At 39.1% G+C, this 21,902-nt stretch overlaps 1 protein-coding gene across 7 annotated transcripts in view; it reads right to left on the bottom strand.

Moving 5' to 3' along the window:
* Nucleotides 1–21,902, bottom strand: part of MARCHF8 (membrane associated ring-CH-type finger 8) — a 157,979-nt gene that overhangs the window by 70,675 nt on the left and 65,402 nt on the right. The window lies entirely within an intron of this gene.

Raw genomic sequence — 21,902 nt, 5'->3', positions numbered from 1 at the left:
TAAATAAAGGGCAGCGATTGTCAGATTTGATAAAAAAAAAAAAAGACCCAATCAGATGCTGCTTATATAAGAGCACTTTAAATGTAACACAAATAGGTTAAAAGTAGAAATACAGAAAAGATGATGCCAAACTAACACTTATTGAAAGAAAGTTGCAGTGCCTATATTAGTATCAAAGTAGATTTCAGAGCAAAAAATATCACTGTGATAATCATTTCATAATAATAAGGGGTTAATTTATCAGGAAGACCAAACCACCCTAAATGTTAATGCACCTAATAACAGAGCATCAAATACAGGTAGCAAAATTGATAAAAATAAGACAAATCCACAACTATAGTCAGCAATTTCACTACTACTCTTAAAACTAACAGAACAAGGACATTCAAGGATATAGTAGACTTGGAAAACACTACCAATCAACTTGACTTTATTGACAGTCATAGAATACAACATCCAAGAATAGAGAAATACTATTTTTCTAAAGTGTATACCACATATTTACCAAAAGACACCATGCCATGTTTCTGTGCCATGAAACAAGCCTCAATAAATTTTAAAGGACTTAACTTATTCAAACTATGTTTACAGACCAAAACGGAATCAAATTAGAAATAAATGAGAGCAAGATCTCTGGAAAGTCCAGAAATTTTGAAAATTAGATAACACCCATGGATCAAAGACGAAATCAAAGGGAATTAGAAAGTATTCTGAACTGAATAAAATGAAACTCAACAGGAAAATTCACTGGGAAAATAAATTGGAAAATTTACAATCTCTAAATACCTACATTAAAAAACAAGTTTTTGGGCATCTAGGTGGCTTAGTCAGTTAAGTGACTGCCTTTGACCCAGGTCATGATCCCAGGGTTCTGGGATCAAGCCCCACACAGACTCCCTGCTTAGTAGGAAGTCTACTTCTTCCTCTGCCTGCCTCGCCCCCTGCTTGCATTCTCTGTCAAATAAATAAAATCTTAAAAAAAAAAGAAAGCTCTCAAATAACTTTTGCTTCTACCTTAAGAAGCTAGAAAAAGAGCAAATTAAACTCAAAGGAAACAGAGGAAAGAAAATTATGAATTTCAAAGCAAAACACACAAAAAAATAGAAAAATGACAACAGAGAAAATCTATGGAACTGAAAGATTTTTTTGAGATCAATTAAATTGATAAACCTGTGACCAGATGATCAAAGAAAAAGGATAATCAGTGCTATAAGATGAATGTCTGTGTCTCTCCCAAAATTCATATTCATATGTTGAAATCCTAATGCCCATGTGCTTGTATTAGGAAGTGGGGACTTTGCATATGATTAGGGCAGAGCTCTATGAATGAATGAATGTCCTTAAAGAGGTCTTAGAGATATCCCATGGCCCTTCTGCCATGTGAGGCTATAAGGAGATGTCTGCAACACAGAAGAAGGCCTTCACCCTGGATCATGCTGGGACCTTCACCTGGGACTACAGAACTCTAAGAAATGAATTTCTATTGTTTATAAACCATCAAGTCTGAAGTATTTTGTTATAACAGCCCAGAATGAACTATGATAATAACATTATAAACAATTTTATGCCAATAAATTCAATAATGAAACCGACCAATTCCATAAAAGACACAAATTATCAAAGCACATTGGAAAAGAAACAGATAATCTAAGTAATCTTATACTGAAGACATTGCGACTTTAGTTTAAAACTTGCTCACAAAAAATTCCCAAGGGCACCTAAGTGGCTCAGTCAGTTGAGTGTCTGACTCTTGATTTCAGCTCAGGTCATAATCTCAGAGTCATGAGATCAAGGCCCACACTGGGCTCCACCCTCAGTGGGGAGTCTGCTTGAGATTCTCTCCCTCTGCTCCTCCCCACCTTTTGCACATGTGTGCTCTAAAATAAATTTTTAAAAAAATTTCCAGACCCAGAAGGCTTCACTGGTTAATTCTACTAAACCACAAGTTAGAAAGAAATAATAATGCCAATTCCATTTAAACTTTTAAAATACTCAAAAGGAGGAAACAATCCCTGATCATTGAATGAGGCCAGGATTGTCCTTATGACAAAATCAGATGAAGATATCACAATCAAAGAAAACAACACACCAATGTCTCTTCGGAACATAGATGCAAAAATTCTAGACAAGAATTTTAGCAATTCAAATACCATATATTAAAAAGTTAATACAGTATAGCCGGTTTATACCAGAAATGTAGGGTTGGTTTAACATTAAAAAAAAAAAAACCCCAACCAGTGTATTTTGCCATATTAACAAACTATGATGGTTACTTTTATGTGTCCACATGATTGAGCTAGCTAACGGATACCCAAATGGCTGGTAAAACATTATTTTGGGGTGCATCTATGAGAGGGATTCCAGAAGATATTAGCATTTGAATGCCCCTCCCCCTCAAAGCAGAGAGGCATTATCCAATCCACTGAGGGCCTGAATAAAACAAAAAAGCAGAGGAAGAGTGGATGTGTTCTGTTTGCTTGAGCTAGAACATCAATCTTATATTGCACTTGGATATCAGTACTCCTGGTTCTCAGGCCCTCAGACTCCAGCCTTCGGAATCAAACTGAGACTTACATTTGCTTCCCTGGTTTTGAGGCCTTTGGATTTGGACTAAATTATACCATCAAACATCTGGTTCTCCAGTTTGCAGATAGCAGGTGGTTGGATTTCTCAGCCTCTATAATCATGTGAGTCAATTCCTATAATAAATCTCATATCTAAATCTATATCTACACATCTATAGGTAAAGATATCTTATTGGTTCTGTCTCTCTGAAGATCCTCTGAAGACAACTATACAAAATAAAATATAAAAACTGTATGATCACCTCAGTAGACAGCACTCCAAGAATTCTTTGGTACATATTATTCCATCCAAACCCCTGCATTAAGAGACTTGAAAAAACACTAGCATAATTTCTAACTTCTTATGGCCATGTCCCTCTTAAGTTCCTGCCTAGAAAAACTCAAGGTTGCTAAATGCATTTGTTATTTGTTCCAGCCAATACCTAAAGATAGAGCCCCTGTATCCACTCTCTGTAGGAGAGTACAAGTCTAACTTGAAACAGCACCAGACAGCAAACCCAGATGGCTTAATCACACTGACTCCTTTTCAACTTTTTATAAATCTCTACGTCCCTGAATCTGCTCAAGCCCCCAATCATTTCCCATTTGTCCCTCCTCTCTGCTCCCTCATTCTCCTTTTAAAATATCCTGGTCACCTCCACACAAAAAGCTGAGTTCAATTCACACTGGATTCTCCTCCCTACTGTAATAGTTATTACTAAATAAAATCTACCCTATTGCTTTAATTAGAATACAGCTTTCACAGAAAAAGAATTTGACAAAACCTATGATTCATTCTTGACCAAAACTCTCAGCAAACTAGAGATAAAAGGAAGCTTAACCTGATACAGTGTATCTACAAAAAACATAGAGCTAACACTATGCTTAATGTTGAAAGAATAAATGCTTTCCCCCTAAGATCAGGAACAACATGAGTACTAGAGATGTTCCCTAGGACAAAAATGGAGGAGGGACGCATGCATATAGAAAAGGGCAGCCTAAGGGACAATGGCATCTGTCTGCCTTTGGCTCACGGAGTGATCCTGGGGTCCCGGGATGGAGTCCCACATCAGGCTCCCTGCATGGAGCCTGCTTCTCCCTCTGCCTATGTCCCTGCCTCTCTCTCAGTGTCTCTCTTGAATAAATAAATAAAATAACGAAGAAATCAAGAAAAGAAAGAAAGGAAGAGAGAGAGAGTAGGAGAGACAGAAAGGGGCAGCGTAAAACACTATTCACAGGTAACACAACTGCCTATGTGGAAAATTTAATGGAAGCAAAGCTACTAGAACTCATAAGTCAGTTTGCCAAAACTGCAAACAAGATATAAGATCAGGGGGTCGGGGCAAGATGGCGGAAGAGTAGGGTCCCCAAGTCACCTGTCCCCACCAAATTAACCTTCAAATCATCCTGAAAATCTATGAATTCGGCCTGAGATTTAAACAGAGACCAGCTGGAATGCTACAGTGAGAAAAGTTAGCGCTTTTTTTTTTTTTTTTTTTTTTTTTTTAATGATAGGCACACAGTGAGAGTGAGAGAGGCAGAAACACAGGCAGAGGGAGAAGCAGGCTCCATGCACTGGGAGCCCGACGTGGGATTCGATCCCGGGTCTCCAGGATCGCGCCCTAGGCCAAAGGCAGGCGCCAAACCGCTGCGCCACCCAGGGATCCCAGAGTTCGCGCTTCTATCAAGGTAGAAAGACGGGGAAAAAAGAAATGAAACAAAAGGCCTCCAAGGGGGAGGGGCCCCGCGAGGAGCCGGGCTGAGGCCGGGGCGAGTGTCCCCAGGACAGGAGAGCCCCGTCCCGGAGAAGCAGGAGCTGCACCAATCTTCCCGGACGAAAAGGCGCCCGCAGGGAGTTAGAGCAGGACCCAGGAGGGCGGGGATGCCCTTGGGCTCCCGGTGGCACTAACAGACACCTGCACCCCGGGGAGAGTGCGCTGAGCTCCCTAAGGGCTGCAGCGCCCACGGCGGGACCCGGAGCAGCTCGGAGGGAGTCGGGAAGAGGCTCAGCACGGAGGGGGCTGCACAGCCCCGGGAGCAGCTTGGAGGTGGCTCCAGCAGAGGCTCTGCACTCCACGCGGAAGCGGCTGTGCAGCCAGGAGCACAGGGCACCGGGGACACAGACCAGGATCCGGTGCGCCCTGCGAGACAGGCAGAACCCAGGAGGGCACAGGACAGCAAGGACACTCCTGCCCTCAGGTGAGCAGATCAGCGGCCCCGCCCCCGGAGCATCCAGGCACCTGCAGACTGAGAGCTTCGTAACTCTGTAGCTACTGCAGGAGCTGAATCCAGGGCTCCAGAGCTGGCCTCCGCCACTGTGGTTGTTCCTCCTGGGGCTTCACAGGGTAAACAACCCCCACTGAGCCTTACAGTGGCCTCACCAGATAAGCAGCTTAAACATCACTCACTGAGCCCTGCACTAGGCAGGGGGCAGAGCAGCTCTCCAAAATGCTAACACCTGAAAATCAGCACAGCAGGCCCCTCCCTCAGAAGACCAGCTAGACGCCGGGGAAAAAGAAATTATTGACCAAGCACCTCTGAAAGTTCCAGGGGAAGTCGAGGGATTTACAGTATACAGAATCAGAGGATACTCCCTCTTGTTTTGTTTTGTTTTTTTTTTAATTTCTATTTGCTTCCCACCCCTTTTCTTTTTTTTTTCTTTTCTTTTTTTTTTCTTCTTTTTATCTTTTTCTATTCTTCTATCTCTTCTCTCTTTTTCTCCTTTTCCCAATATAACTTGTTTTGGCCACTCTGCACTGAGCAAAATGACTAGAAGGAAAACCTCACCTCAAAAGAAAGAATCAGAAACAGTCCTCACTCCCACCGAGTTACAAAATCTAGATTACAATTCAATGTCAGAAAGCCAATTCAGAAGCACTATTATACAGCTACTGGTAGCTCTAGAAAAAAGCATAAAGGACTCAAGAGACTTCATGACTGCAGAATTTAGATCTAATCAGGCAGAAATTAAAAATCAATTAAAGATGCAATCCAAACTAGAGGTCCTAAAGACGAGGAAGAACGACTGAGTGACATAGAAGACAGGTTGATGGCAAAGAGCGAAACTGAGGAAAAAAGAAACAAACAAAAGAGCATGAGGATAGATTAAGGGAAATAAATGAGAGTCTGAGGAAGAAAAACTTACGTTTAATTGGGGTTCCCGAGGGCACCAAAAGGGACAGAGGTCCAGAATATGTACTTGAACAAATCATACCTGAAAACTTTCCTAATCTGGGAAGGGAAACAGGCATTCAGATCCAGGAAATAGAGAGATCCCCCCCTAAAATCAATAAAAACCGTTCAGCACCTCAACATTTAATAGTTATGCTTGCAAATTCCAAAGATAAAGAGGAGATCCTTAAAGCAGCAAGAGACAAGAAATCCCTGACTTTTATGGGGAGGAGTATTAGGGTAACAGCAGACCTCTCCACAGAGACCTGGCAGGCCAGAAAGGGCTGACAGGATATATTCAGTGTCCTAAATGAGAAAAACATGCAACGAAGAATACTTTATCCAGCAAGGCTCTCATTCAGAATGGAAAGAGAGATAAAGAGCTTCCAAGACAGGCAGGAACTGAAAGAATATGTGACCTCCAAACCAGCTCTGCAAGTAATTTTAAGGGGGAACTCTCAAAATTCCCCTTTAAGAAGAAGTCCAATGGAACAATCCACAAAAACAGGGACTGAATAGGTATCATGATGACACTAAAGTCATATCTTCCAATAGTAACTCTGAACGAGAACGGGTTTAATGACCCCATCAAAGGGCACAGGGTGTCAGACTGGATAGAAAAGCAGGACCCATCTATTTGCTGTCTACAAGAGACTCATTTTAGACAGAAGGACACCTACAGCCTGAAAATAAAAGGTTGGAGAACCATTTACCATTCAAATGGTCCTCAAAAGAAAGCAGGGGTAGCCATCCTTATATCAGATAAACTAAAATTTACCCCGAAGACGATAGTGAGAGATGAAGAGGGACACTATATCATACTTAAAGGATCTATCCAACAAGAGGACTTAACAATCCTCAATATATATGCCCCGAATGTGGGAGCTGCCAAATATATCAATCAATTCACAACCAAAGTGAAGAAATGCGTAGATAATAATACACTTATACTTGGTGACTTCAATGTAGCGCTTTCTATACTCGATAGGTCTTCTAAATACAACATCCCGAAAGAAACAAGAGCTTAAATGATACACTGGACCAGATGGATTTCACAGATATCTACAGAACTTTATATTCAAACTCAACTGAATACACATTCTTCTCAAGTGCACATGGAACTTTTTCCAGAATAGACCCATACTGGGTCACAAATCAGGTCTGAACCAATACAAAAGTTTGGGATCGTCCCCTGCGTATTCTCAGGCCATAATGCCTTGAAATTAGAACTAAATCACAACAAGAAGTTTGGAAGGACTTCAAATATGTGGAGGATAAGGACCATCCTGCCAGAAGAGGAAAGGGTCAACCAAGAAATTAAGGAAGAATTAATAAGGATTAATGGAAACTAATGAGAATGAAGATATAACCATTCAAAATCTTTGGGATACAGTAAAAGCAGTCCTGAGGGGGAAATACATCACAATACAAGCATCCATCCAAAAACTGGCTAGAACGCAAATACAAAGCTAACCTTACACCTAAAGGAGCTAGGGAAAAAACAGCAAACAGATCCTACACCCAGCAGAAGAAGAGAGTTAATAAAGATTCGAGCAAACTCAACGAAATCGAGACCAGAAGAACTGAGGAACATATCAACAAAACCAGGAGTTGGTTCTTTGAAAGAATTCATAAGATAGATAAACCATTAGCCAGCTTTATTAAAAAGAAGAGAGAGAAGACTCAAAAAAATCATAAATGAGAAAGGAGAGATCACTACCAACACCAAGGAAATAAAACGATTTTAAAAACATATTATGAACAGCTATACGCCAATAAATTAGGCAATCTAGAAGAAATGGACGTCTGGAAAACCACAAACTACCAAAACTGGAACATGAAGAAATAGAAAACCTGAACAGGCCAATAACCAGGGAGGAAATTGAAGCAGTCATCAAAAACCTCCCAAGACACAAAAGTCCAGGGCCAGATGGCTTCCCTGGGGAATTCTATCAAACGTTGAAAGAAGAAACCATACCTATTCTACTAAACCTGTTTGGAAAGATAGAAAGAGATGGAATACTTCCAAACTCATTCTATGAGGCCAGCATCACCTTAATTCCAAAACCAAAGACCCCACCAAAAAGGAAAATTATAGACCAATATCCCTGATGAACATGGATGCAAAAATTGTCAACAAGATACTGGCCAATAAGATCCAACAATACATTAAGAAGATTATTCACCATGACCAAGTAGGATTTATCCCCAGGATGCAAGGCTGGTTCAACACTCATAAAACAATCAATGAGATTCAACATATCAGCAAGAGAAAAAACAAGAACCCTATGATCCTTTCAATAGATGCAGAGAAAGCATTTGACAAAATACAGCATCCATTCCTGATCAATACTCTTCAGAGTGTAGGGATAGAGGGAACATTCCTTAACATCTTAAAAGCCATCTACGAAAAGCCCACAGCAAATATCATCCTCAATGGGAAGCACTGGGAGCCTTTCCCCTAAGATCAGGAACAAGACAGGGATGTCCACTCTCACCACTGCTATTCAACATAGTACTGGAAGTCCTAGCCTCAGCAATCAGACAACAAAAAGACATAAAAGGCATTCAAATTGGCAAAAAAGAAGTTAAACTCTTCTTTTTCGCCAATGACATGATACTCTACGTAGAAAACCCAAAAGACTCTACCCCAAGATTGCTAGAACTCATACAGCAATTTGGCAGTGTGGCAGGATACAAAATCAATGCCCAGAAGTCAGTGGCATTTCTATATACTAAAAATGAGACTGAAGAAAGAGAAATTAAGGAGTCAATCCCATTTACAATTGCACCCAAAAGCATAAGATACTTAGGAATAAACCTAACCAAAGAGGTAAAGGATCTATACCTTAAAAACTACAGAACACTTCTGAAAGAAAATGAGGAAGACACAAAGAGATGGAAAAATATTCCATGGTCATGGATTAGAAGAATTAATATTGAGAAAATGTCAATGTTACACAGGGCAATTTACACGTTTAATGTAATCCCTATAAAATACCACGGACTTTCTTCAGAGAGTTAGGGCAAATTATTTTAAGATTTGTGTGGAGTCAGAAAAGACCCCGAATAGCCAAGGGAATATTTAAAAAGAAAACCATAGCTGGGGACATCACAATGCCAGATTTCAGGTTGTAGTACAAAGCTGTGGTCATCAAGACAGTGTGGCACTGGCACAAAAACAGACACATAGATCAATGGAACAGAATAGAGAATCCAGAGGTGGACCCTCAACTTTATGGTCAACTAATATTCGACATAGCAGGAAAGACTATCCACCAGCCAAAAGACGGTCTCTTCAATAAATGGTGCTGGGAAAATTGGACATCCACATGCAGCAGAGTGAAAGCAGACTACTCTCTTGCACCATACACAAAGATAAACTCAAAATGGATGAAAGATCTAAATGTGAGACAAGAATCCATCACATCCTAGAGGAGAACACAGGCAACACCCTTTTTGAACTCAGCTACAGCAACTTCTTGCAAGATACATCCATGATGGCAAAAGAAACAAAAGCAAAAATGAACTTTTGGGACTTCATCAAGATAAGAAGCTTTTGCACAGCAAAGGATACAGTCAACAAAACTCAAAGACAACCTACAGAATGGGAGAAGATATTTGCAAATGACATATCAGATAAAGGGCTAGCGTCCAAGACCTATACAGAACTTATTAAACTCAACAGCAAAGAAACAAACAATCCAATCATGAAATGGGCAAAAGACATGAACAGAAATCTCACAGAGGAAGACATAGACATGGCCAACACGCATATGAGAAAATGCTCCACATCACTTGCCATCAGGGAAATACACATCAAAACCACAATGAGATACCACCTCACACCAGTGAGAATGGGGAACATTAACAAGGCAGGAAACCACAAATGTGGGAGAGGATGTGGAGAAAGGGGAACCCTCTTACACTGTTGGTGGGAATGTGAACTGGTGCAGCCACTCTGGAAAACTATGTGGAGGCTCCTCAAAGAGTTAAAAATTGACCTGCCCTACAACCCAGCAATTGCACTGCTGGGTACTTACCCCAAAGATACAGATGCAATGAAACGCCGGGACACCTGCACCCTGATGTTTCTAGCAGCAATGGCCACAATAGCCAAACTGCGGAAGGAGCCTCGGTGTCCATCGAAAGATGAATGGATAAAGAAGATGTGGTCTATGTATACAATGGAATATTACTCAGCCATTAGAAATGACAAATACCCACTATTTGCTTCGACGTGGATGGAACTGGAGGGTATTATGCTGAGTGAAATAAGTCAATCGGAGAAGGACAAACATTATATGGTCTCATCATTTGGGGAATATAAATAATAGTGAAAGGGAATAAAGGGGAAAGGAGAGAAAATAAGTGGGAAATATCAGAAAGGGAGTCAGAACATGGAAGACTCCTAACTCTGGGACACTAACCAGGGTGGGTAGAAGTGGAGGAGGGCAGGGGTGTTATTCTGTATGTTGGTAAATTGAACACCAATAAAAAATTAATTTATTTAAAAAAATGTATCTGAGCAAGTAAAGCAGACATACCTTGATGAAAAAAAAAAAAAAAAAAAGCAGGCTCCTTGCAGAGAGCCTGATGTGGGACTTGATTCTGGATTCTGGGATCATGGCCTGAGCCGAAGGCAGATGCTCAACCACTGAGCTACCCAGGAGTCCCAATGTTTAGCTTTTTAAGAAACTGCCAAACTGTTTTCCAAAGTGATTGTACAATTTTACATTCATACCAGAAGTAGTAGATTTCTAATTCTATTACATCTCTGCCAACACTTGGTGTGGTCTTTTTAATTTTAGCATCTGATAGATATATACTTGCTTCTCATTGTGGTTTTAATTTGTATTTCCCTCATGAGTAATGATGCTGAGTGTTTTTCCATGTGCTTATTTTCCATCATTATGTTTGTTTGTTTGCTTTTTGCTGAAGAGCCTCTTTAAATCTTTTGTCCACTTAAAAATTGGTGGCGTTTTTTCTTATTGTTAAATTTCGAACATTCTGTATGTATTTAGATACAAGTCTTTTACTAGATATATGCTTTACAAATGTTTTCTCCTAATGTCTGGATTGTCTTTTCAGGTTCCTGCCAGTGTCCTTTGAAGACTAAAGTTTGGTTTTAAGTTTTTTAATTTTGGTGAAGTCAAATTTATCCTTTTTTCCTTGTATTTATTGTACTTTTGGTGTTCTATTAAGAAAGCTTTATGTAGCCTAAAGGTGCAAATAGTATCTTAGAACTTTTATAGTTTTGGTTTCACATATATGTCTGTGAACTATTTTCAATTAATTTTGGTATGTTATATGAAGTATATATCCAATATGATTATTTTGTACAATTGTTCCCCTAATATTTGTTGAATAGATTGAACTGTCTTTTCTCCATTCTGCATTACCTTAAATCAGTTGCCCATATATGTGTGTGCCTATTTCTTGACTCTTTTCTGTTTCAGTGATTTATTTACTATCTTTACACCAATACCACACTGTCATAAACAATCCAGCTTAATAATAAGTCTTGAAAATCAGATAGTGTTCTTTTTCATACGTGTTTTGCTTATTTTAGGTTTTTTTTTCACTTCATATGAATTTAAGAGTCAGATTGTCAGTTTATACACAGAAATAATCTTCTAGGATTTTTATTGGGATTATTGAATTTGTAGTTCGAGGGAGAATTGATATTTAACAACATTGAGTCTTGACCCATGAATAAGATATATCTCTTCTTTAATTAAGTCTTATCTAATTTCTCTTAGCAATGTTTTGTAGATTTCAGTGTGGAGATCAGTGTTAACAGATCTTTTGTACTATTTACCCCTATTTACTTTGTTCTTTTGCTGCTGGTGTAAATGGTACTGTTTTTTAAATTTTTAATTTCCTATTTATTGCTAATACATAAAAATAAAATTGATGTTTGTATATTGATCTTATATCTTATTTTTAATAATAAATTTATTTTTTATTGGTGTTCAATTTGCCAACATAAAGAATAACACCCAGTGCTCATCCCGTCAAGTGCCCACCTCAGTGCCCACCACCCATTCATCCCCACTCCCTGCCCTCCTCCCCTTCCACCACCCCTAGTTCGTTTCCCAGAGTTAGGAGTCTTTACGTTCTGTCTCCCTTTCTGATATTTCCTACCCATTTCTTCTCCCTTCCTTTATATTCCCTTTCACTATTATTTATATTCCCCAAATGAATGATAACATACACTGTCCTTCTCCAATTGACTTACTTCACTCAGCATAATACCCTCCAGTTCCATCCACATTGAAGCAAATGGTGGGTATTTGTCGTATCTAATGGCTGAGTAATATTCCATTGTATACATAAACCACATCTTCTTTATCCATTCATCTAAGGAGCCTGGCTTCTCCATCTGCCTGTGTCTCTGCCCTTCTCTGTGTGTCTCTCATGAATAAATAAAAAACTCTATATAAAAAAAGAAAAGCTGGAACAGCTGGGTGGCTCAGCAGTTGAGTACCTGCCTTTGGCTCAGGGCATGATCTGGCGGTCTCAGGATTGAGTCCCACATCAGGCTTCCTTCCTGCCTGGAGCCTGCTTCTCCCTTTGCCTACGTCTCTGCCTCTCTCTTTCCATGTCTCTCAGGAATAAATAAATAAAATCTTTTTAAAAAAGCGAAACATACATCTACATATGTTTCCACTCCTAGGTATTTACCCAAGGGAAAGGAAATATATGTCCATATGAGGGCTTGTAGGAATATTAACAGGAGCCTTATTCATAACAACCAAAAACTGGAAACAATCCACATGTCCATGAACAGGAGAATGAATAAACAAATTGTGGTAAATCCATACAATGAATACTATTCAGCAAGAAAAAGACACAACTTGTACATATACTAAACACACACACAGAGGAATATTCAGTCATCAAAAGAATGCAATCTTGGGATCCCTGGGTGGCGCAGCGGTTTGGCGCCTGCCTTTGGCCCAGGGCGCGATCCTGGAGACCCGGGATCGAATCCCACGTCGGGCTCCCAGTGCATGGAGCCTGCTTCTCCCTCTGCCTGTGTCTCTGCCTCTCTCTCTCTCTCTCTCTCTGTGTGTGACTACCATAAATAAATAAAAATTAAAAAAAAAAAAGAATGCAATCTTGCCATTTGCATCTACATGGATGGAACTAGAGGGAATTATGATAAGTGAAGTAAACCAGAGAAAGACAAATATATCATGATTTCAGTCATATGTGGAATTTAAGAAACAAAACAGATGAACATAGGGGAAGGTAAGGAAAAATAAGATGAAACAAGAGGGAGACAAACCATATGAGACTCATAACTATTGGAAACAAACTGAGGGTTGCTAGAGGGGAGGTAAGTAAGGGGATGGGATAACTGGGTGATGGGCATTAAGGAAAGCATGTGGAATATTACTCAACCAATGGAATTGGTGAATAACCACTACCTGCTTCGATGTGGAAGGAACTGGAGGGTATTATGCTGAGTGAAGTAAGTCGATCGGAGAAGGACAATCATTATATGGTTTCACTCATACGGGGAATATAAAAAATAGTGAAAGGGATTACAGGGGAAAGGAGATAAAATGAGTGGTAAAAATCAGAGAGGGTGACAAAACATGAAAAACTCCTAACTCTGGGAAATAAACAAGGCGTAGTGGAAGGGGAAGTGGTTGGGGGAATGGGGTAATGGGCACTGAGGGGGGCACTTGATGGGATGAGCACTGGGTGATACACTAAATATTGGCAAATTGAACTCCAATAAAAAATATACATATTAAAAAAAAAGATCAAGAGCTTCTTTCAAGGGGTTTCAGGTCAAATATTTGAAATTTCCTTCTGGCAATTTTATTGCTCCTGGGAATAGTATCTATTTGGATTAAAGAAATTAAATACATGGGAAGTATATTTTACAGAAATTCTGTACAACTATATAGTGTCTGTTCATTTCTCATTTTTGTTACCTTGACTTTCCTGTCTTAAGACTCCTGAAATGATCAACACACTCACCTGCGGAGTCTGTGTCCATCTAGTCCGTACAACTCCTTCTCAGTGTATGAGAATACATCAACTATTTGGGATTAGAGACTTTGTGGTGGCTTCTTCCAAATTGTAGTTTAACTCAGGTTTGGTACCAAAGTAGTGTTTTTTGATGAGACTGTCATCGGTCAAGGTAACAAGGCTATCTCTGTAGCCTGGTATCACAGAGAAATTAGTTTGCCTCTTGAAGAAATGCAAAGAACAGGTATTTACTTTTCAGTACTTGAAGCATAGTCAGCAGTGTAATCTTCTGACTTTGCCAGAAAATATTTAATTCTTAACATTTGAGCCCTTTTTAACCAAATGTAGTCTGAATGTCATTTCAAATGATGATACAAATAAAGTCACGTTAACATTGGTTATCTAATGGATGAGGGGCAAGAAGGCGGAAGAGTAGGGTGCCAAAGTCACCTGTCCCCACCAACTGTGTCCCCGATGGACACAGATGTAAAATTTCTCAACAAGGTACTAGCCAATAGGATCCAACAATACATTAAGAAGATTATTCACCATGACCAAGTGGGATTTATCCCTGGAATGCAAGGCTGGTTCAACACTTGTAAAGCAATCAATGTGATTGATCATATAAGCAAGAGAAAACTCAAAACCATATATCCTCTCAACAGATGCAGAGAAAGCATTTGACAAAATACAGCATCCATTTCTGATCAAAACTCTTCAGAGTATAGGGATTAAGGGAACATTCCTCAGCATCTTAAAAGCAATCTGCGAAAAAAAAATAATAAATAAAAGCAATCTGCGAAAAGCCCACAGTAATTATCATTCTTAATGGGAAAACTGGGAGCCTTTCCTCTAAGATCAGGAACAAGACAGGGATGTCCACTCTCACCACTGCTATTCAGCATAGTACTAGCAGTCCTAGCCTCAGCAATCAGATAACAAAAAGACATTAAAGGCATTCAAATTGGCAAAGATGTCAAACTCTCCCTCTTCGCCGATGACATGATACTCTACATAGAAAACCCAAAAGACTCCACCCCAAGATTGCTAGAACTCATGCAGCAATTTGGCAGTGTGGCAGGATACAAAATAAATTCCCGGATGTCAGTGGCATTTCTATACACTAACAATGAGACTGAAGAAAGAGAAATTAAGGAGTCAATCCCATTTACAATTGCACCCAAAAGCATAAGTCACCTAGGAATAAACCTAACCAAAGAGGTAAAGGAACTATACCCTAAAAACTACAGAACACTTCTGAAAGAAATTGAGGAAGACACAAAGAGATGGAAAAATATTCCATGCTCATGGATTGGAAGAATTAATATTGTGAAAATGTCAATGTTACCCAGGGCAATTTACACGTTTAATGCAATCCCTATCAAAATACCATGGACTTTCTTCAGAGAGTTAGAACAAATTATTTTAAGATTTGTGTGGAATCAGAAAAGACACCGAATAGCCAGGGGAATTTTAAAAAAGAAAACCATATCTGGGGGCATCACAATGCCAGATTTCAGGTTGTACTACAAAGCTGTGGTCATCAAGACAGTGTGGTACTGGCACAAAAACAGACACATAGATCAGTGGAACAGAATAGAGAATCCAGAAGTGGACCCTGAACTTTATGGTCAACTAATATTCGATAAAGGAGGAAAGACTATCCATTGGAAAAAAGACAGTCTCTTCAATAAATGGTGCTGGGAAAATTGGACATCCACATGCAGAAGAATGAAACTAGACCACTCTCTTGCACCATACACAAAGATAAACTCAAAATGGATGAAAGATCTAAATGTGAGACAAGATTCCATCAAAATCCTAGAGAAGAACACAGGCAACACCCTTTTTGAACTCGGCCATAGTAACTTTTTGCAAGATACATCCACGAAGGCAAAAGAAACAAAAGCAAAAATGAACTATTGGGACTTAATCAAGATAAGAAGCTTTTGCATAGCAAAGGATACAGTCAACAAAACTCAAAGACAACCTACAGAATGGGAGAAGATATTTGCAAATGACATATCAGATAAAGTGCTAGTTTCCAAGATCTATAAAGAACTTATTAAACTCAACACCAAAGAAACAAACAATCCAATCATGAAATGGGCAAAAGACATGAACAGAAATCTCACAGAGGAAGACATAGACATGGCCAACATGCACATGAGAAAATGCTCTGCATCACTTGCCATCAGGGAAATACAAATCAAAACCACAATGAGATACCACCTCACACCAGTGAGAATGGGGAAAATTAACAAGGCAGGAAACAACAAATGTTGGAGAGGATGTGGAGAAAAGGGAACCCTCATACACTGTTGGTGGGAATGTGAACTGGTGCAGCCACTCTGGAAAACTGTGTGGAGGTTCCTCAAACAGTTAAAAATATACCTGCCCTACGACCCAGCAATTGCACTGCTGGGGATTTACCCCAAAGATACAGATGCAGTGAAACACCGGGACACCTGCACCCCGATGTTTATAGCAGCAATGGCCACGATAGCCAAACTGTGGAAGGAGCCTCGGTGTCCATCGAAAGATGAATGGATAAAGAAGATGTGGTCTATGTATACAATGGAATATTACTCAGCTATTAGAAATGACAAATACCCACCATTTGCTTCAACGTGGATGGAACTGGAGGGTATTATGCTGAGTGAAGTAAGCCAGTCGGAGAAGGACAAACATTATATGTTCTCATTCATTTGGGGAATATAAATAATAGTGAAAGGGAATATAAGGGAAGGGGGAAGAAATGTGTGGGAAATATCAGAAAGGGAGACAGAACGTAAAGACTGCTAACTCTGGAAAACGAACTAGGGGTGTTGGAAGGGGAGGAGGGCGGGGGGTGGGAGTGAATGGGTGACGGGCACTGGGGGTTATTCTGTATGTTAGTAAATTGAACACCAATAAAAAATAAAAAATAAAAAAATAAAAAAATAAAAAAAATAAAAAAAAATAAAAAAAAGAAAACCATAACTGGGGGCATCACAATGCCAGATTTCAGGTTGAACTACAAAGCTGTGGTCATGAAGACAGTGTGGTACTGGCACAAAAACAGACACATAGATCAATGGAACAAAATAGAGAATCCAGAGGTGGACCCTCAACTTTATGGTCAACTAATATTCGACATAGCAGGAAAGACTATCCACTAGCCAAAAGACGGTCTCTTCAATAAATGGTGTTGGAAAAATTGGATAGCCACATGCAGAAGAATGAAACTGGACCATTCTCTTACACCATACACAAGATAAACTCAAAATGCATGAAAGATTTAAATGTGAGACAAGATTCCATCAAAATCCTAGAGGAGAACACAGGCAACACCTTTTTGAACTTGGCCACAGTAACTTCTTGCAAGATACATCCATGAAGGCAAGAGAAACAAAAGCAAAAATGAACTATTGGGACTTCATGAAGATAAGAACCTTTTGCACAGCAAAGGATACAGTCAACAAAACTAAAAGACAACCTGCAGAATGGGAGAAGATATTTGCAAATGACCTATCAGATAAAGGAGTAGTATCTCAGATCTATAAAGAACTTGTATGTTGAGTTTTCAACAGCAAAGAAACAAACAATCCAATCATGAAATGGGTAAAAGACATGAATAGAAATTTCACAGAGAAAGACATAGGCATGGCCAACAAGCACATGAGAAAATGCTCCGCATCACTGGCCATCAGGGAAATACACATCAAAACCACGATGAGATACCACCTCACACCAGTGAGAATGGGGAAAATTAATAAGACAGGAAACAACAAATGTGGGAGAGGATGTGGAGAAATGGGAACCCTCTTGCACTGTTGGTGGGAATGTGAACTGGTGCAGCCACTCTGGAAAACTGTGTGGAGGTTCCTCAAAGAGTTAAAAATAGATCTGCCCTACGACAAAATTCCCAAAGATACAGATGCAATGAAACACCGGGAAACCTGCACCCCGAATTTTCTAGCAGCAATGTCCATAATAGCCAAACTGTGGAAGGAGCCTCGGTGTCCATAGAAAGATGAATGGATAAAGAAGATGTGGTTTATGTATACAATGGAATATTACTCAGCCATTAGAAACGACAAATACCCACCATTTGCTCTGATGTGGATGGACCTTGAGGTTATTATGCTGAGTGAAATAAGTCAATTGGAGAAGGACAAACATTATATGGTCTCATTCATCTGGGGAATATAAAAAATAGTGAAAGGGAATTAAGGAGAAAGGAGGAAAAAATAAGTGGGAAATATCAGAATGGGAGACAGACCATGAGAGACTCCTAACTCTGGGAAACGAACAAAGGGTGGTGGAAAGGGAAGTGGGCGGGGGGTGGGGGTCACTGGGTGATGGGCACTGAGGGGGGCACTTGATGGGATGAACACTGGGTGTTATGCTATATGTTGGCAAATTGAACTCCAATTAAAGAATATATGTAAAAAAATAAAAATAAATAAAAATAAAAATAAAAATTGAAGTGGAAGAAAAACCCACTTAAAAAAAAAAAAAAACATTGGTTATCTAAAAAAAGGAGGGCACAAGATGTCATGAGTACTGGATGCCATGTAACTGATGAATCACTAAATTGTCTCTGAAACATAATATACTATATGTTAAATTGAATTTTTAAAAAATTAAATAAATAAGGACATAACTATAATGCACATAGTGTGGATTTAATCTCAAAAGAATTAATCTTTGAAAAATGCTAGATTAAAAAGAGTACATAACATATTATTCCATCTATATAAAACCCTAGAAAATGCAAACATCTACAGTGAAAGAAAGCAGATCAATGACAGCTTAAGGAAGAGGCATGAGGAAACTTTTGGGAGTGATGGATATGCTCACAATCTTGCTTGAGAAGATACTGTATGCTTTTTTTTTTATACTGTATGCTTTAAATATGTATTGTTTATTGGATGTCAATTATACTCTAATAAAGCTGTTTAAAATGCAGTAAGGGCAGCCCAGGTGGCTCAGTGGTTTAGCGCCACCTTCAGCCTAGAGTGTGATCCTGGAGACCTGGGATCAAGTCCCATGGCGGGCTCCCTGCATGGAGTCTGCTTCTCCCTCTACCTGTGTCTCTGCCTCTCTGTGTGTGTGTGTATCTCTCATGCATAAGTAAATAAAATCTTTTAAAAAGAAGGAAGGAAGGAAGGAAGGAAGGAAGGAAGGAAGGAAGGAAGGAAGGAAGGAAGGAAGGAAGGAAGGAAGGAAGGAAGGAAGGAAGGAAGGAAGGAAGGAAGGAAGGAAGGAAGGAAGGAAGGAAGGAAAGAAAGAAAGAAAGAAAGAAAGAAAGAAAGAAAGAAAGAAAGAAAGAAAGAAAGAAAGAAAGAAAAAAAATAATCCTGAAAAATGTAAAGGGACCCAGTGAACCACAAGACAGAGTTAAGTCTTGATAAGAAATTGATAGGGATGCCTGGGTGGCTCAGTGGTTGAGCGACTGCCTTTGGCTCAGGGCATGATCGTGGATCAAGTTCCAGGATGGAGTCCCACACCAGATTCCCTGCATGCTTTTCCCTCTGCCTAAGTTTTCGCCTCTCTCCTTCTGTGTCTCTCATGAGTAAATAAATCGATTTTTTTTAAGAAAGAGAAATAACTCCCTAAACTATAAGGAAAAAAACATTCTAAAAAAAAAAAAACCCCTATGTAGAATATATTCCTAATAGAAGGAATGCAAACAATCTGCATGTCAGGTTTCTAAATGCAGACCAGACTCTGGAAGGCAATGGATCAATACTTGCAAAACACTAAGGGAAAAAAAATACTCAAGAAACATCTACCCAGTTCATAAGCAATAGCAGCAGAAATCCTTTTATTATAAAAAATTCCTCTTAATTCCACAGTGGTCCCCATACCATTAAAATTAAATTCACTCATTCATTCAACAACTGTATTGACTACTGTGTAAAAGTCATTAACTCTTCTTAGAACTGTATAGATGTGGGCTCATGCAATGGAGCTATAGAATCATGTATCTGATAAACATAGGTAAAACTGTCAATGTTAATGATTGGATTATTTGATTCTGGGTAAACTGCAAGGCCCCTCTCTTCTCACAAGATTCAGAAGGAATAAAACTGTTATTGATGTAATGAACCATCTCCTGTTAACCAAGAGATTGTGAGATAAAGATAAATCTTTGCACCTCTGAGAACAGTGGATGATGAGCAGGAAAGGAGTGTCTCTTTCAGCAGTGCTTCTCTTCCTTCCTCTTCTCCTCTCCCAAATACAGAAGATCATAAATTATACCAAAGAACTCTGTTTTGAACTTATTGTGCCAGAGAAACTAGATAAAGAAAAACAATCTCCAATGGACAAAAATTTGCCTTCCAAATCATTCTGATACATTTCAGAACCTAGACTTCTACAAAAATCATTTTTAGCAACATGCCAGCTGCTGCCAAAACTGTTATGGAACCCTTTCAAACTCCTGTGTCAGCTGCAACTCCACTACCTGCAGCTGCACCTTGGCACCATGATTCCCAAAACCATCACACTGTCATCAGGTTCAAAGTATTCCCCACACTAAAATGGGACAGAATGGTGCCTCTTCCCAATACCAATTAAAATCCCAATTCCATGAATATGGTCATTAATGCTACTTATTTAAACCTTAAAAACCCCATCAAATAGATCAATTCAGTAAGTATGTATGTATAGGTGTATACATACATGTACATATGTATATACACATGTATATGTGTATACACATATGTGTGTATGTACAGACATACATATCCTGTCTATACATACATACATTACAATATATATACACATATCAAGAAATTCCTGCTATCTGGTGTCCAAATTTGACACAGCAATGAATAGAGACCGAGCAACCTCAACGTGGTATAGGCAAGCACCTTAGCCTAAAAAATGTTCTATGTAGTAGTATTTAAAAATCCATTTGGGCTAAAGGGTTACAAAAAAAGACCATTAATTTAAATGAATCTTTTTTTTTTCTGGTTTCTAATTTAAATGAATCTTAAATGAAGACTATTAACTTAAATGAAAACTGAAATAATATGGGGAGATGGGGTATTCTTTCAGCTCCAGTAAATTGAGGAAAAACTAAAATTTTGAAAATAATATATCCCAAGCCCATCTATACCACCACCACCCCTGGTCAGGCTTTCAACCAATGCTGACCACACTCCTCCTAAGAGCTCAGAAACAGAAAGGGTGCAGACTGATGACACAAACAACTGAAAAAAGGAAAACACAAACTAAGAATATGGAGACCTTTCTTAAGTTATATGGTACCTTTTTATCTTCCATAGTCAATCTACCTCAAGAGCTATGGTATGATAAGTTTGGGGTTTTTTTTTTCATTATTTTAATAATAAGGCAAAGAGTGGTATCCTGTCAACTATAATGACTCAATTTCAAACAAGACATCATTTTTTGATTTAACATGGATTCTTTAGAGTCTTCAGTAAAGATTTACTACAAAAGAGGAATGCTGTGAGAACTACTGAGCACATGTCTACACAGCACATCACAAGGCAAGGAGAAAGTAGGAGTCATCCCTGACTCCTCCCTATCTCATCCCACACAAAATTATCAAGCCCAGTGTGTTAATAAGCTAATTATCTCTATATCCCCACTACTCTATCCTAGACAAAGTCACTATCACCTTTTCCTTATAGGTCAGAGATTGGCAAACTACAGCCTATAAGCCAAAACTGGCCTGTCACCTGTCTTTTTGAAAGAAAAGATTTATTGGTACACAGTCATGACCATTCATTCTTTGGCTATTTTCATGCTGCAATGGTAGAATTGAGGAAATATGACTATCTGGCCCACCAAGTCTAAAACATACATTATCTGGCCCTTTTTAGAAAAAGTTTACCAAACTTGGCCTAGGTAGGCTATTAAATAATCCTCTAACTAGACTCTCTACCACTCATTGAATTCACTCTCCAAACTGCAGTCTGCGTGAAATGCTTTAAGAACACAAATTTGATCATTCATTCTCCTGCAAACATAAACCCAAATTCCTTATGGTAACTCCTATAACTTTTCCAACCTCCTATCTTGCCACTACCCTTTATATTCCAGTTATTCTGTTTTAATCTCTTCAAGCTCACATTACTTTAAATTTGGGCTTTCAGCATATAATATTACTTCCAATTGGGATACTCTACCTTTCTCTAGCTAACTTCAGGTCATATAAAG

Source organism: Canis lupus, chromosome 28 (assembly GCF_003254725.2).
Source record: "Canis lupus dingo isolate Sandy chromosome 28, ASM325472v2, whole genome shotgun sequence".
NCBI classification, from domain to species: Eukaryota; Metazoa; Chordata; class Mammalia; order Carnivora; family Canidae; genus Canis; species Canis lupus.
This window is presented reverse-complemented; position numbering and strand designations above follow the sequence as displayed.